Source organism: Erpetoichthys calabaricus, chromosome 1 (assembly GCF_900747795.2).
Source record: "Erpetoichthys calabaricus chromosome 1, fErpCal1.3, whole genome shotgun sequence".
Classification (NCBI taxonomy): Eukaryota; Metazoa; Chordata; class Cladistia; order Polypteriformes; family Polypteridae; genus Erpetoichthys; species Erpetoichthys calabaricus.
This window is the reverse complement of record NC_041394.2, coordinates 43377899-43392937: the sequence shown is the minus strand read 5'-3', so window position 1 is coordinate 43392937 and position 15039 is coordinate 43377899.

Genomic DNA, 15039 nt, shown 5'->3' with positions numbered 1-15039 from the left:
TGTGATGACAACCATGAAACAGCAGAGGTTTGGTTGGACTCTTTGTGCAGCGTCTCTCAGGATCATACCATGGCTTACAATAATATACCGTATATACTCGCGGATAAGTTCTCCCGCAGATAAGTTGGGGCTTGATTTTCTCATATAATTTCCGGTATTTTATAATGTCGGTTGTATAAGTTAAATGCGGAAAACTCACGCTATTGGTCCAAGAGATTATGATATGCTAATGGCCACCTGAGAGAGTAACCATGGAGCACACGGCCTTATTTTCTATGTGATTGCAGCAATGCGCTGTATCAGCGTGCGCTCCTAACCTCTCTGTCTCTCTCTCTCTATTGTGCCTACGTGACCACACTGTAATACCCAAACTATTCTGAAGCAATGTTTGCACTGATTTGTGTTTTTTGTATCTCACCCCCTCATACACCTTTATCGTAAGAGCATCCCTTATCTATGATGGAGCGTTCGATCAGAAGAAAATATGAAGCTGGTTTTTAAATTAAATGTCACTAAAGTAGCGAAAGAAATTGGTAACTGCGCCTGAGTCTGAGAAACTGATGCAAGCCTGGAGGAGGCAAGAAGATGTAAAAGAAAAAAATGTGTCGCATTTTTGAATGGGCGTATAAGTCGGGGTCTTATTTTATGATCAATTTTTCGGGTTTCAGTACCCAACTTATACGTGAGTATATACGGTAATAAGATAAAGGGCACCTTTTGGGCCTTCTTCTTGTTCATCTTCCCCTTCATCCCCTCTCCCTGTCTTGTGCAGTAACTCTCTCTGCCATTCTTGCAGTATTAGTGCTAACAATCTGTCTGCTAATTGACTTTCTTGTGTTTTCCCTGTAATGATGAAGCTGTTTTGGATTTCTTTAAGAGCAAGGGGGTACCAACCAGGGACACCCCAAAAAAGTGTAAGGAGCTGCAGACTTTCTGGATATTACTTTCACAAAATCAGCCGCAGTATCTGTACACACATATTCAGAAGCTTGTGACACCAGAGGCACCGGGCTGCTAGCAACCCAAAAAGACACTTAACATTGTTACAGAAATAAATAATTAAAGGACCTTTGCAATGCAAGATAAATGAAAGGAGCCGCAAGCAGGACCTGCATAATAAGTGCAGCTATCCTGCTGACTCAGCAACCAAGGGTCCCTACATAGATCTTTACACACAAAAAAAAAAAATATCACCAGATGGTGGCACCTCAGATATCTTTGAGAGGGTGTTGCAGGATACCCTGTTAGTGGGGAGGACTCATTAAGCCCACATTGCCCTGTCATCCTTTAGCCCACCTTAAGTAACAGTGCTTCAGGCAGCCGGCTTGGACTACGAAGGAAAATGCGGGTCCACAGCGGTAACAGGAGAGCAAAGGGTAGAAAAAGAAAGCAGAAGCAGAAGTAACAGGAAACTGTTCTGTTCACAGTCTGCTGCAAAGCCTTGTAGATTGGATGGGGTTCTCTTAAGAAGATGCAGCTTATGCTAAACTCGTTTCATTTCCTGTTTTTCCCCATCATCAAGCAGAAAAAATCTTTGGGAGGGAGACTAGGGAGACGAGACGTGATCTTCTCGGAAGACAATTTGAAGTCCCGCGAGAGACACTTCAACTTGCTCCCAGCTCTTAAAACAACAACAAGCGACAAGCAAAACATGCAGCTCACCAGCAGGAGAAAGCCAGCAGATGATCCGACCGCTTCTTCTTAGCATGTGTTCAGCCATGCTAACCCCCCCTTCACAACACAAGCGGCAGAGACACGAAGTGGCAAAAGGACAGCTGCTGTACAGGCTTTGAAATGAACGAGCAGCTAGACAAGCAGAACAGGTAGCTCACCACCAGCAGAAAGACAGCAGATGATCCGACGGCATCTCCTTAGTGTGCGTTCAGCCGCCCCTTCACAACGCGAGCAGCGTTATATGTCCTGCGAGAAAGAGATGTAATCACACCCGGGGCTGAAAATAAAGGACAAGTATTGTTTTTACAAAAGTTGTAAAGTAAAAGTGAAAATAATGCATATGTAACAATTCCCATGAAAAATAACAATCTCTTTAAATTGTATACAGTAATCCCTCGCTATATCGCACTTCAACTTTCGCGGCTTCACTCTATTGCAGATTTTATATATAAGCATAGTTAAATATATATCGCAGATTTTTCACTGGTTCGTGGGTTTCAGTGGACAATGGGTCTTTTAATTTCTGGTACATGCTTCCTCAGTTGGTTTGCCCAGTTGATTTCATACAAGGGACCCTATTGGCAGATGGCTGAGAAGCTACCCAATCAGAGCACGTTTTACGTATTAAATAAAACTCCTCAAATATATTGTGAGCAGGGGGGGCTGTTCGCACCCCTAGAGGATATGGACGCTCCTCAAAAAACACTGAAAGACTATCTTCACATTGCTCCCTTCCTTGCTGGGCTTACTTGTTACTTTTTTGCGCGATATGCTTCCCGCACAGTGCTTCGCATACTTAAAGGCCCAAACGGCACCTATAGATTTTTGATTGTTTGCTTTTCTCTCTCTCTCTCTCTGACATTCTCTGCTCCTGATGTGCACTCCTTTGAAGATGAAGATATGTTTGCATTCTTTTAATTGTGAGACGGAACTGTCATCTCTGTCTTGTCATGGAGCACGTTTAAACTTTTGAAAAAGAGACAAATGTTTGTTTGAAGTGTTTGAATAAAGTTCCTGTCTCTCTACAACCTCCTGTGTTTCTGTGCAAATCTGTGACCCAAGCGTGACAATATAAAAATAAACATATAAACATATGGATTTTACTTCGCGGATTTTCACCTTTCGCGGGGGGTTCTGGAACGCAACCCCCGCGATCGAGGAGGGATCACTGTATCCGGTAAACCAAACCCGGGGGTGGGCGAGCAAAGCGAGCAGGGGGTGGAGCCCCCTAGTTATTAAAAAAAATCTTGTAACGATACGTGATCTCTGGAAGAGAGACAGAGAGACACTTTCACGTCCCGCGAGACAGTCAAGTCACATCATACTATACTTACAACCTTTGGAAGAAAGTCCCATGATACACATGCAGAGCAGGTTAGAGATAATGGAAGTAGGAAAATTAGAAAGTCTCAAAAAAATGAGAGTAAATATCACATTTGCACAAACAAACAGAAAATATTACTCGGTGAAATAATGGAACAGCAAAAAGAGATTGAATAATGTTTGAGGATGTCTGGGGGACATGAGAGACAAGGCAGTGAGTCAAAAGGACTGGTGCTGTACAGGCTTTTAAACGTTTGCAGCGCCGCACGACACGCAGATCACGTGGCACAGCAGCAGCAGCAAACCAGCAACTGATCGAGCAAAATCGGAGGTAAAAAAAAAATTGTTTCCCATTGTATCGCCATTTAAGAGGGGTTTTGGAGGAGCAAACCGCGTCTCCTTGGTGTGCATTCAGCCCCCCTTTTCACAACGGCTTGTAGTGCTGGCAGGTTTTGGGTTAGCGAGCAAAGCCCCCTAGTTTATTAAAAATAATAATGGAAAAATCCCATTGACACACATTTCCAAACCCTTTGCTATGACCCTTGAAATCTGGCTCATGTTCATCCGATTCTGTTTATCACTGAGATGTTTCTACACCTTGTTTGGAGCCCACCTGTGGTCAATTCAATTGACTGGACACAACTAGAGTGGTGAGATGCTCCTGTGATGGAAGGACTGAGGGAGAGTACATATTCAGGGCAATACCTGCCCCAGAACAAGAAGAGGGCAAACCCCTTGGCACACAACTGGGCCACGGGTTTGGAACTTAGAAGCTCAACCCTGCTGGGGCCAATAGCCACCACCAGGGGGTGCCTGGACAGTTCCTGAGCCCTGGGATGCAGCACTTCCGCCACACCCAGAAGTGGGTTTGGGGGGCACCTGGAGCACTTCCGGGTGCCTTATAAAAGGAGCCAGTAGTCACTACTCCTGAGGCCAAAGTCAGGAGGAGTGGAGGAGGAAAAAGAAAGTGGAGAAGAAGAGAGAAATAAAGAAGAAGAGTATTGTGCTGTGAGCTGTAACTGTATTGTGCTTATGGAAACAGGGAAGGATGTTTACCATGAGGGGAAAGGAAAAATATGTGTGCCTGTCTGTGTCGGGTTGGGCGGTGGTGAGCCCGCCTGGTGGTCCACACTAGGAAGGCACAAACCTATCTATATGAATTCCCAGACTTTGCAATGTGTATCAGCACAAACACCAAGCCATGAAGCTGAAGGATTTGCCTGCAAAGCTTAAAGACTGTACTGGGGCTAGGCTACAAAAAAATGTCTGCAGCACTAGAAGTTCCCAAGAACACAGTGACCTCCATAATTCTTAAATAGAAGAGAGATTTGGAGCTGGCTGCCTAACCAGACTGAGAAGTCAGGGCAAATGAACTTGACAAAAAAGGTGACCAAGAACCCAAAGGTCACTCAGGCTGGAGATGAAGAAACTTCCAGAAAGATAACCATCAATGTAAAACTCCACCAATCTGGGCTTTATGACAGAATGGCCAGACAGAAGCCAAGACACATGGAAGGCCACTTGGAATTTGTAGAAATTAACCTTAAAAGACTCTCAGGAAAAACAATTCACTGGTCTGATAAAACCAATATTAGCATCATGTCTTGAGGAAACCAGGCACAATGCCATTCCAACAGTGAAGCATGGCGATGGCCACATCATGCTGTGGGCTTGTTTTTCAGCTGCCAGGACTGGTAGACTAGCCAGGGTTGAGGGAAAGTTAAATGGAGCAAAGTACAGAAATATGTTTAATGGAAACCTGCTCCACAGCACTCAGGACCTTAGATTGAGCTGAATTAGACAATGACCCTAAGACATCACAAAGACTTTACAGTGGGTATGCTTGACTGGCACCCACCAGTACCACCCAACCACTTGACTCTGTTGCCTGGCAATGCCAATGAAACAGTAGTTACACTATGGGTGGAAGAGAGTAACAAAAAAGAGCTCTGGCGTGGTCAGTTAGGAATTGGGAAGGCACCTTTCGTCTGTGGAAGCTTTATTATCAGTGATACTTCCGAGTTTACTTACTGTATTTCTCTCATGTTTGTGAGCCTGGCTACTTCCACGTGGATTTTTCATGTGTACCGCTGTTTTGTTTACAACATTGCCAGCATCATAACCTTATTTAAGATGGCCGTGCCCCAGTCTCAGACAAAAACAAAACAAATATTAATGCAGGTCTGGAAAGAATCACAAAGTTAGCGTAGGCTCTTTTGGTCATTTTTCATTTTTATTTCAGGTTATTTGTTTTGGTTGCAGTGAAAGATTCATTAGATTTAAATTTGATTAGCTACAATTCATGCCTGCTGCATTTAGATTTTCACATTCTTGATAATTCCTAAATCTCCTTGTGGTAAGTTTGTTTCAAAATGTCTGGAATTATTCTTATTATTCTGGCAAGAGAAAAATAAATCACTTTCAGTTGTTTTGAACTTTTTAAGAAAGGGTTTTAAATGTCAGATTATTTAGGCATAGAGGGCCTATCTGATCTAAATTCACTGACAGCTACTTCAGTTTGTACTGTATAAATTCAATTTATACAGATTAAAAATACGAGTACTAAATCATGTACGGCCATTCTCTGTCTTAAAATAACAACTGTGGCATTATACACAAGTCCGGAACCAACACTGAACTGGAATAAATATCCTGGAGGCAGTATATTTAGAGTCACCAGTCACCTTTACAGGCACATCTTTGGGTTGAGTAAGAATAATTGGGATAGTTATGAAATCCCATGCAGATATGGAAAACACGTTAATCGAATATGGAGTTACGAAGTGAGGATTGAATTGGGGCTGCTGAAGCTGACTGCAGTGCTAATTACATTCCATTAAATAATTGTTATTGGTTCACTCTCAATTAATACTTATTAAGTAGGGAAGTACTTTATGTCTAAAGTGGCATTACACATACTTCTAGCTTTTAGTCCCAGGCATATGCTTCCTCAGGTTTCCTCTTTTAAGATGAAAGACTTTAGAAGTGTCACGTCCAGCTTTGTCATGGTCCTCCCTGCTAATCACTGTGTTTCACCATTTTGGCCTGACATGACTTTAAGGCTTAATTTTTGCAGTCTCTAGATCAATGTCAGTGGATCATACAGAGCCAGATAGATAGATAGATAGATAGATAGATAGATAGATAGATAGATAGATAGATAGATAGATAGATAGATAGATAGATAGACTCTAGATCAATGTCAGTGGATCATACAGAGCCAGATAGATAGATAGATAGATAGATAGATAGATAGATAGATAGATAGATAGATAGATAGATAGATAGATAGATAGATAGATAGATACTTTATTAATCCCAAGGGGAAATTCACAATCTTACAGTGTTTGGTCTCAAGTCTGACTCTCAACACACACCTAACAGATAATTCTGAGCCTCCATTCCACCTAACCTTTGAGATGTTGGAAGAAAATCATCATACTGAGTGAATCAAATCACACACAGACACTGGGAGAACATGAATGATGATGTATGAGGCATGGCACACTTAACTGCCAAAGGCTGCAGTTTGGGCCATATTTGTACCTTATGCAAAAAATAGTCTTTCTCAAAAATTAAAAAATCTATGTGAAATTTTTTGCTTAAGCCTGTAGCAGTGCTACCGCTGGAAGGACTCCATTTCCCAGCAGCCCCAAAGGGGACAAGAAGGGACGGCGGGAATCTTGAGAAGGGGCCAGCAAAGCAACAAGAGGGAGATCTGTGTTTCCATGTAACACATCCATTGTAACTACTGTGAAGTCATTTGTACCATGGATCGTTTCTTGCAATGCTGAATGGACTGTCTCGTGCCTGCCTGTCGTGTGAATAGTGGTGGATCAGTCGTTGTGCGTCTTCAGAGGGAGTGCTCCCAAAAATCTCACCCCTTGCCATTCAGGACTACCGTTAGGACTGTTTAATTCATTCATTATGGAAGCTGTTCTCAGGATCGTCATCATCATCTTTACACCATACCATTTCATCTGTTTCTGCCGCATTGGAACTGTGATAAGGACATTGACCTGAGTGTTTATTGTCGGGATTGATTGATGTGTTAAAATTGCATCACCGAAGGCGAAGATAAGGGTTGTCCAACTTTTGTTGTTTGTATTTGATTTTCCATTTATTGTATTATTTATTCATTTGTTTCGTGCCTCTGTGAGTGTGTGCAGGTTGGGCCAAGGCTGGTTGCATTCTTGGAATCCCCACCGAAAAAATAAATTAGTCACTATCTGAGTGGCACCGGACCACTACAAGCCTTTTGCTATTTAGTATTTTCTTCCTTAACAAGAAAGGACTAACTTATGGCAAAACCACACAATCAATTGACTCTCGCCACTCTTACAATTTCAGTGTTTGCATTCTTACCTCTGCCATAACATTATCAGCAAAATTCTCTTTGTTTATGGAAATACTGTTGGTCACAGTGATGCAAAATCCACACAAAGTATCTCAGGATTTGAACCCAATCTTCTGGATCAGTGAGATAACAACAAAAAACATTTTTGGCATTCAACTGACAATCATCAGACAAATAAACTAATACCTGATGACTCTCAAATGGACTAGTGTCCCACCTAGGATTAGTTCCTACCTTGCTTCACATGCTGCTAGGATAGACTCCAACCACACCACATTGGACTATGTTTTGTTATGTCACAAATGTTATTTTTTGTTGAATAATGTAGTTTTACAGTATGTCATGCTGTTACATTATGTAATGTGTGTTCACTATGTAGTGCTATGTTATGAACTGGACTAAATCAATGAGTTTGCTTTTTTATTAAATTGGGATGACTAAACAGCCCCTTAAACATTTAATTCCTCTAATTGACATTTCTAATATTCATTATTATAAAAATGTGACAATTCTTGATTATTAAACTCATATACAGACAAGTCAGTTATCTTTTCTATGGAGAATGTATGTATGAAGAGCTGATCCTGTGATCCTCAACTTCGTCCAGCCTGATAACTTCAGCCAACAGATCTGAAAAGCCTACCACACATGAAGTAAGGGCACCACCTTGTGTCTGAAGCAAGAAGTAAATGCACACAATTATACAGGTAAATCACACTTATCCAGCAAAATTTGCATCTTATTATTTTTAAGCTGAATAAAATACAAACAATTAAGGATTTTGAATTTTAGGAAGAAGTATGTTCAAGAAGTAGGTTAAATTAGCAGCAGTAACTGAATATTAAGCCAGTGACTGGAACAAAAATCTGCAATCGCTGCTGGCCTCCAGTATTCGAGTTTAATGCTCCTGGACCTACACGGTCACATTTTGTTTAATGAATGGCTTCCTTCATTGATGACCAGACTTCTGTTCTGGGTGCAACTTTAAATGTTTGCCTTTAGGAAGACACTCACACTAAAATATATATATTTAATAAGTGATTGGGTTTTTAGGGTACAGTTGAAATACAGATGAAGACTTAAAATATGTTAAGTCGTTAAACACTGTTGCAGGAACAATACTTCACAATAAAGAAAATTACAACATATATCTCTCCCAGACTTTGTCCAGTCCAGGCTGTACATGTACAGTACTAAACACTGAAATAAAGCACTGCTCAGTCCTGGTTACCTCAGATGTTTCATGAGACATACATATATTATTTTTACTTTATAGAACATTAATACTATGCAAATATTTTAAATGGGGGAGAGGGGTAAGGACACCAATTACATTAAATAACTGCTTGATACATCTCAATAAAATGAAGACAGAAATGTAAAACCAGGGTGCATAATTGAGAATAGTAAAATAGCTATTATATTCACAAAATTAAAAAAAACCTTTTTAACTTAAATATAAAATGCCCACGTAGGAAATGAAGTGTCAGGTGAAAAGGGACAGTATTTGCATATAGCCACACCTTGTAAAACAGTGAATATTTAATTTATTCAATGTCTTTCTTCTCAGAAACAGACTACAAAGATTATTCAAAGCTTGTCACCTTTGTTTAAAACTAAATATGTTCCTGACATATACTTCACAACTCTCAAATCAAACTAAAACAGCAAGCAGTAGACTGCTTTTTTGCACAGCCTGCATTAAAGGATGCGTCTGGAGGTTTAATTTCCTTTGGCTGCATTCATCATTGTAGTAGAAGGTTCTGTTATCTGCAAGCTTTATTTATGATTATTTTGCCAGTGCAGACTGTTGCTGTGGATTTGAAAGCTTCAAGCATATATCTTCTAAAAGAACTAGTACGGATAAGACAAAACAGGTTTTGGAATTGCACAGATCCTAAGCAAATGCTCTAAGTTGGCAGAGGAAGATAAATCACTTTCAGTTTTGTTTCAACTTTTTTAAGAAAAGGTTTTAAATGTGAAATTAATTAGGCATATAGGGATCTAACTGATCTAAATTCACTGACAACTACTTCAGTATGCACTTAAAATTCAAGTTATGCAGATTAAAAATAAGAATACTAAGTAATGTACATCCTTACTCTGTATTTTAAAATGACAACTGTAGCATAATACACAAGTCAGGAACCAACACTGAACTGGAGTAGCACTTCACTGCAGGCGATACTCATTCATAGGCAGTATATTTAGAGTCTCCAGGCTTTACAAGCATATCTTTGGGTTGAATAAGAAAAAATGGGATATTTGAAAAATCCCATGCAGAAATGAAAAAATCATGCAATTGTAAATGCATTTATGAAGTAAGGATTGAATCTGGGCTAATGAAGCTGACAGCAGTGCTAACCATAGCAGCAATTAAGATAGTTAAATACCGTTACTTGTTATTGTTTCACTCTTAAAAAACACCTATTAAGTAAGTACTTTATATCTAAAGAGGCATTACATGTACTTCTTTGACTCCTAGACATATGCTCAAAATTTTAAATATATTTAGGTGCTTATGATGAACAGTTTAACTTTAAGGTATTTTAAGCAAGTGGTTCCCTAACCACACAAATATCACTAGGAATCGCTAACGTGGGGCTTGACAAGGCAACGGTCAATTGGAATTGGTGTTCACTGATGCTGAGCTAAGTAGGTATTTGGGATTCATGTTTTAAGTGGCTTCATCTATGCTGTATACTGGTCACGCTATTTTACTGACACAAAGTTGGTGAAAATTCATTCCACCAAAAAATGCTTTGCAAGTATGTCATAAAATTAACTATGATACTTTAGGACTTGGACAAACACAATTTCCAATTGCTCTCCAAGTTATCAACTGTGTTGATGTCCAGTTATTTGCAATGCATATGTAGCCCTAGGCTCATATAATATAACTAGTCATTTAGCCCGTTACAATAATGGGCGCTAGAACAGTAGTGCATAAACATTAGCAGGAACAGTCTATATTAAATGGCAAGGGACTTTGACCTCATTCTTTTTGTTGGTCGTATTTTTCTTTCTTTCAGCCTTTCTTTTGTTGATGTTTACTTGCTGAGCTGACCGTTCTTCGTGGGCTGCCGCCGTGTATTGTGTGTCTTTAATTTTCTGTGACAGTAATACTGTCTTGTACGGCTCTATTAAATAAGGGCGCGTAGATAATTTAGTTCAAATGGCTCTCGAATATGTGAAGAGCAACAGGTGCAGATCTTTATTTACGCGCGCATTTATTCGCTGCGCCCAATTGAGGTCGTCCTTTTGAGGCTCGCCTTTTTGTGCGCGCCCTTATTGAAGGATACTGTCTTGTACATCCGCTGGCTTGTACGTCCGTAATATACGTCCGTAATATACCTTTAATTTTCTCTGGCGGTAATACAGGCGTGCGCGTCGGTAATATGCCTTTAATCTCCTCTGACAGTAATACTGGCTTGTATGTGGCTGTAATATGCGTCACTGTATTGTGTACCTTTAATTTCCTCTCGCAGTAATACTGGTTTGTATTTCCGTAAAACGCCTCTAACTTTCTCTGACCGTAATATCGCGCATAGCACCGTGCCCCGCGCATGCGCACTTCACCAGAAGACACCCACACACGGACACCTGGACGCACATAGGGATTTTATATATATAGATATTCCCCTTAATAATGTTTACTGGTTGTTTTGTTTTTAAAAAAAAAAAAAAAAACAGAGTTTGACGTGGTTTTCGGAGGCTTTAGAGCTCCGGGTGGTGTTCACGCGAGAAGGGGTTGGACGCGAAAAAAAAAAAAAAAACAGGGTGGTGGAGGTGAAGAAGGCGAGAGAGGCGAAGGAGCGGAAATAAATTTTGTTATATTTTGGGAATATATTTGTATTGTGAATTGTGTTACAAATTACTAATTGTGAAACAGCTGGTAGCTTATTACTGGGGAGTAGGTATTAGTTAAGGGAAATAGAGTTTACGAACTTAGGGCGCTATCCTATGGCTAAAGGGTAAAGAAAGCGCTACATAAATTGGAGGCACCGCTGGGATATATTTTTCTTTTTCCCCATTTCATCATTTGAATCCCCTTTAAACTTAAAAGATAATTTATAATAAAAAAAAAAGAGAACGAGAATAGTTTGTGTAGGAGTTACAGTTAAAGCGTAATGGCTACCCAAAAAGAGTTTCAGTTACAAGCTAAGTTCAGTAGCTGGTCCAGAGAGGCCAACATAGATCCACTCCATGCCTTTGAATTGTGTGGTGTTCCTGCAGAGACTGAAATGTCTGACATTAAAGAGGCAGCACATTCAGTGAAGATTTTAGGAAGAGTTAAAGTAAGAGACATTCAAAAAGATGCTGAGACAGGCAGCAACTGGGTGCTTTATGAGTTTCGTTACAAAGCAGATCCAGACCGCATTCCCATGTACTTGCAACCATTGAATGGAGATTTAAAATGGAAAGTTGTTCCTCTTCTGACACTGTAGATGATTTCTCAGCCAAGTTTCACCAATTTATGAAAGATGAGGGAAAAACAGTAAGTGATGTGTATGCTTTGCTGTCGACAGATGCTCCACAGGCAAGTTCACCTGAATCTATCATCAAAGCAGTAGGGGATCTGTTAGGAAAAACCCTAAGACCTACCTATGAGAACAATGCATTCCGTCGTTTGCGCATGTTCTCTGGAAACCAACCCACTCCTGCAGGCGAAGAAAACCTGGAGCAGTGGATTGAACAAGCTCATTTGATGATTGAAGAGTCTGACTGCTCGGATCAAGAGAAACGAAAGAGAATAGTGGAGAGCCTAAAAGGTCCTGCACTTGATATAATTCAGGTTGTTCGGCTGAATGACCCTGATGCCAGTCCTAATGACTATGTTGATGCTTTAGAAGGTGCTTTCGGGTCTCCCGAGTCTGGTGAAGACCTGCATTTTGCATTCCGGAATTTACATCAGCAGTCTAAGGAAAGGCTGTCTGACTTCTTACAGAGATTAGAGTGCTTACTGATCAAAGTAGTAAAGAAGGGAGGTCTTCCTGGATCCAGTGCAGATCGTGCCAGAATTGATCAGCTTATAAGAGGGGCTACAGAATCTGATATGATGATAGTACACCTGAGACTCTGAGAAAGGAGAGAAAAACCTCCCACTTTCTTAAAGCTGTTAAGCGAGATACGGGAAGAGGAAGAGTTTGAGATGGCACGACGCAAGTTAAGTACAATAAGACAAGTAAAAGCTGATGATGGACCAAAGACCAAAGAAACAGAAGTTCTTAGTGTGTTAAAGGCAGAGATTAAACAGTTGCACCACCAGTTATCTGAGTTAACAACAAAGCAGCAAGACACAGGCAACAGGTACAACAGTTACAACAACAGTTAACTGTAATGTCTGTGTCACATAGCTCTGTAATAAGGGAACCCCAAAAGAAAGAGTGGAGGAATAAATACAAAGCAGAAAAATCATATGCTGCAAAAGAGTTGGAAAACTACTTCTGCTACCAATGTGGAGAGGATGGCCATATTGCCACCAATTGCAGTGCCCCTGAGAACTCTGCTAAGGTCATTCGGAAATTGCTCAGTGCTCTTCGGAAAAATAAGGCAGAAAACTTGGTAACTAAAAGTGCAGCAGAATCTAAGGAAGTGGGCTCTGTCAACCAAAGCACAGTTCAGGCCCCTCAACCTGATGGCATTCCTAAGGGATTGATTGGCCCCTCCATGATGGCTGATGTGACCATTGACGGACAACCTTGCAGAGCACTAATTCACAGCGGCTCCAGAGTCACTATTATATTTGAGAGTTGGTATTCAAGCTATCTTCCCCATGTGCCAGTTCAGCCAGTCACAAATTTTGCTATATGGGGGCTGAGTCACTCTGACTACCCATACAAAGGATATGTAGCAGTTGATCTAGAATTTCCCACCAAGTCAAAAGGGGCTACAGAGACTGTCTCAGTGCTGTCCTTAATATGTCCAGATCCAAAGAGCCCTGATCCAGTCCCTGTCATTATTGGAACTAACTCCAAGAAACTACGCTCTCTGTTGATTTGCTGTGAAAAGCTTGATGAAAATGATGGAGCTCATTCTCTAAAAGTATCTGGTCTCACTCCAGAAGAGCCAACATTACCCAACGATCCACGTATGGGTGTAGTTGGGCAAGTGAAGTGGAAAGGGCCAGGCCCGCTTACTATCCCAGTTGGAGGCATGCAAAATGCTGTCTGCAAAGTAAGGGAGCAGCTGCCTATGGGAAACAATATCCTGATGGTAGAGGCTGATGAGACCACCAACCTTCCCGCTGGTGTACTTATTCCTCCAGCTGTGCTTACACCCTCAGCCATGGATGTTAACAACTTCACCCTTGTGCTGAGAAATGAGTCCCAAAAGGAGACTGCTATACCAGCAGGTACAGTGTTAGCCCAAGTTTACTTAGTGGATACTGTCACTGTGATTAAGAGCGATTGTTCTCTTAAAACCTTTATTGACCCCAAGCTGTTCAATTTTGGGAAGTCACCCATCCCAGAGGCATGGAAGACTCGGTTGGCCACAAAGCTATCGGAGAGTGCGGATGTTTTCTCTTTGGATGAGTGGGGTGTGGGCCTGGCGAAGGGTGTGACCCATCACATAAGACTAAGAGACTCTCGATCATTCAGGGAGAGGTCACGCAGAATTGCACCTGCTGACATTGAAGATGTCCGGAGGCATCTTCAAGAGCTTCTGGCAGCAGGGATGATCAAAGAGTTGCGAAGCCCATATGCATCCCCTATTGTCATAGTAAGAAAAAAGAATGGCAAAGTGAGGATGTGCATTGATTATCGTGTACTCAACTCCAGAACCATTCCAGACCAGTATACTATGCCACGCATAGATGATGCACTTGACTGTCTGACAGGGAGTAAATGGTTCTCTGTTCTGGATTTGAGGAGTGGTACTATCAGGTGGTTTTTTTAGTCGTCCAGGCAAGATTATGGAGGCGGCACTTCGTTCGTTCTGAGAAAACAAACAGAGAGAGAAAGCTATCTGAGTCACAGTGTGACGAATACAGTCATTACAGTTTCAGCTGACTTCAAGTATTCCCAGTGCCAAGCAATAAAAGAGGGTGGAGAGATGGCTGGCATGAATGTGTTAAGACTAATCAGTGTGCCAGAAGCTGCTGCCCTGGCCTATGGACTTCATAAATCACAATTTAAAGTCATTGCTGTCTATGATCTGGGTGGTGGAACATTTGAAATATCAATCATAATTATTTATCATGGATTGTTTAAAATACTGTCCAGCAATGGGGACTCCTCCCTTGGAGGAGAGGATTTTGACCAGACACTTGGAACACATATCTTGGAAAAAATCAAGAGAGAATTAGGTGTTAAGCTCAACACCGGAAACAAAGAGGCTTTACAGAAGGTGCGTGAGGCTGCTGAGAAGGCCAAATGCAAATTATTGACATCATATCAGACTGAGATCAGATTGACAGACCTGACAATGGATGTCTCTGTTAGAAAGGAACGGAAAAGGAAAATGAAATTGACAAGGTTTGAATTTGAAGCTATTGTGGCTGACCTGATCCATAGGACAGTAGCTCCCTGTAAGAAGGACAGTGAAGCCTGTCCTGCACCTCAGCTATGATGAACCTGGACAGCCTACAGAGAGACCTATTACTATAGTCTACAGAGGCATGGTGATTCAGATTAGTTATCCCAGTTCCATAGACATTAGCAATACTGAACTCCATTAAATAA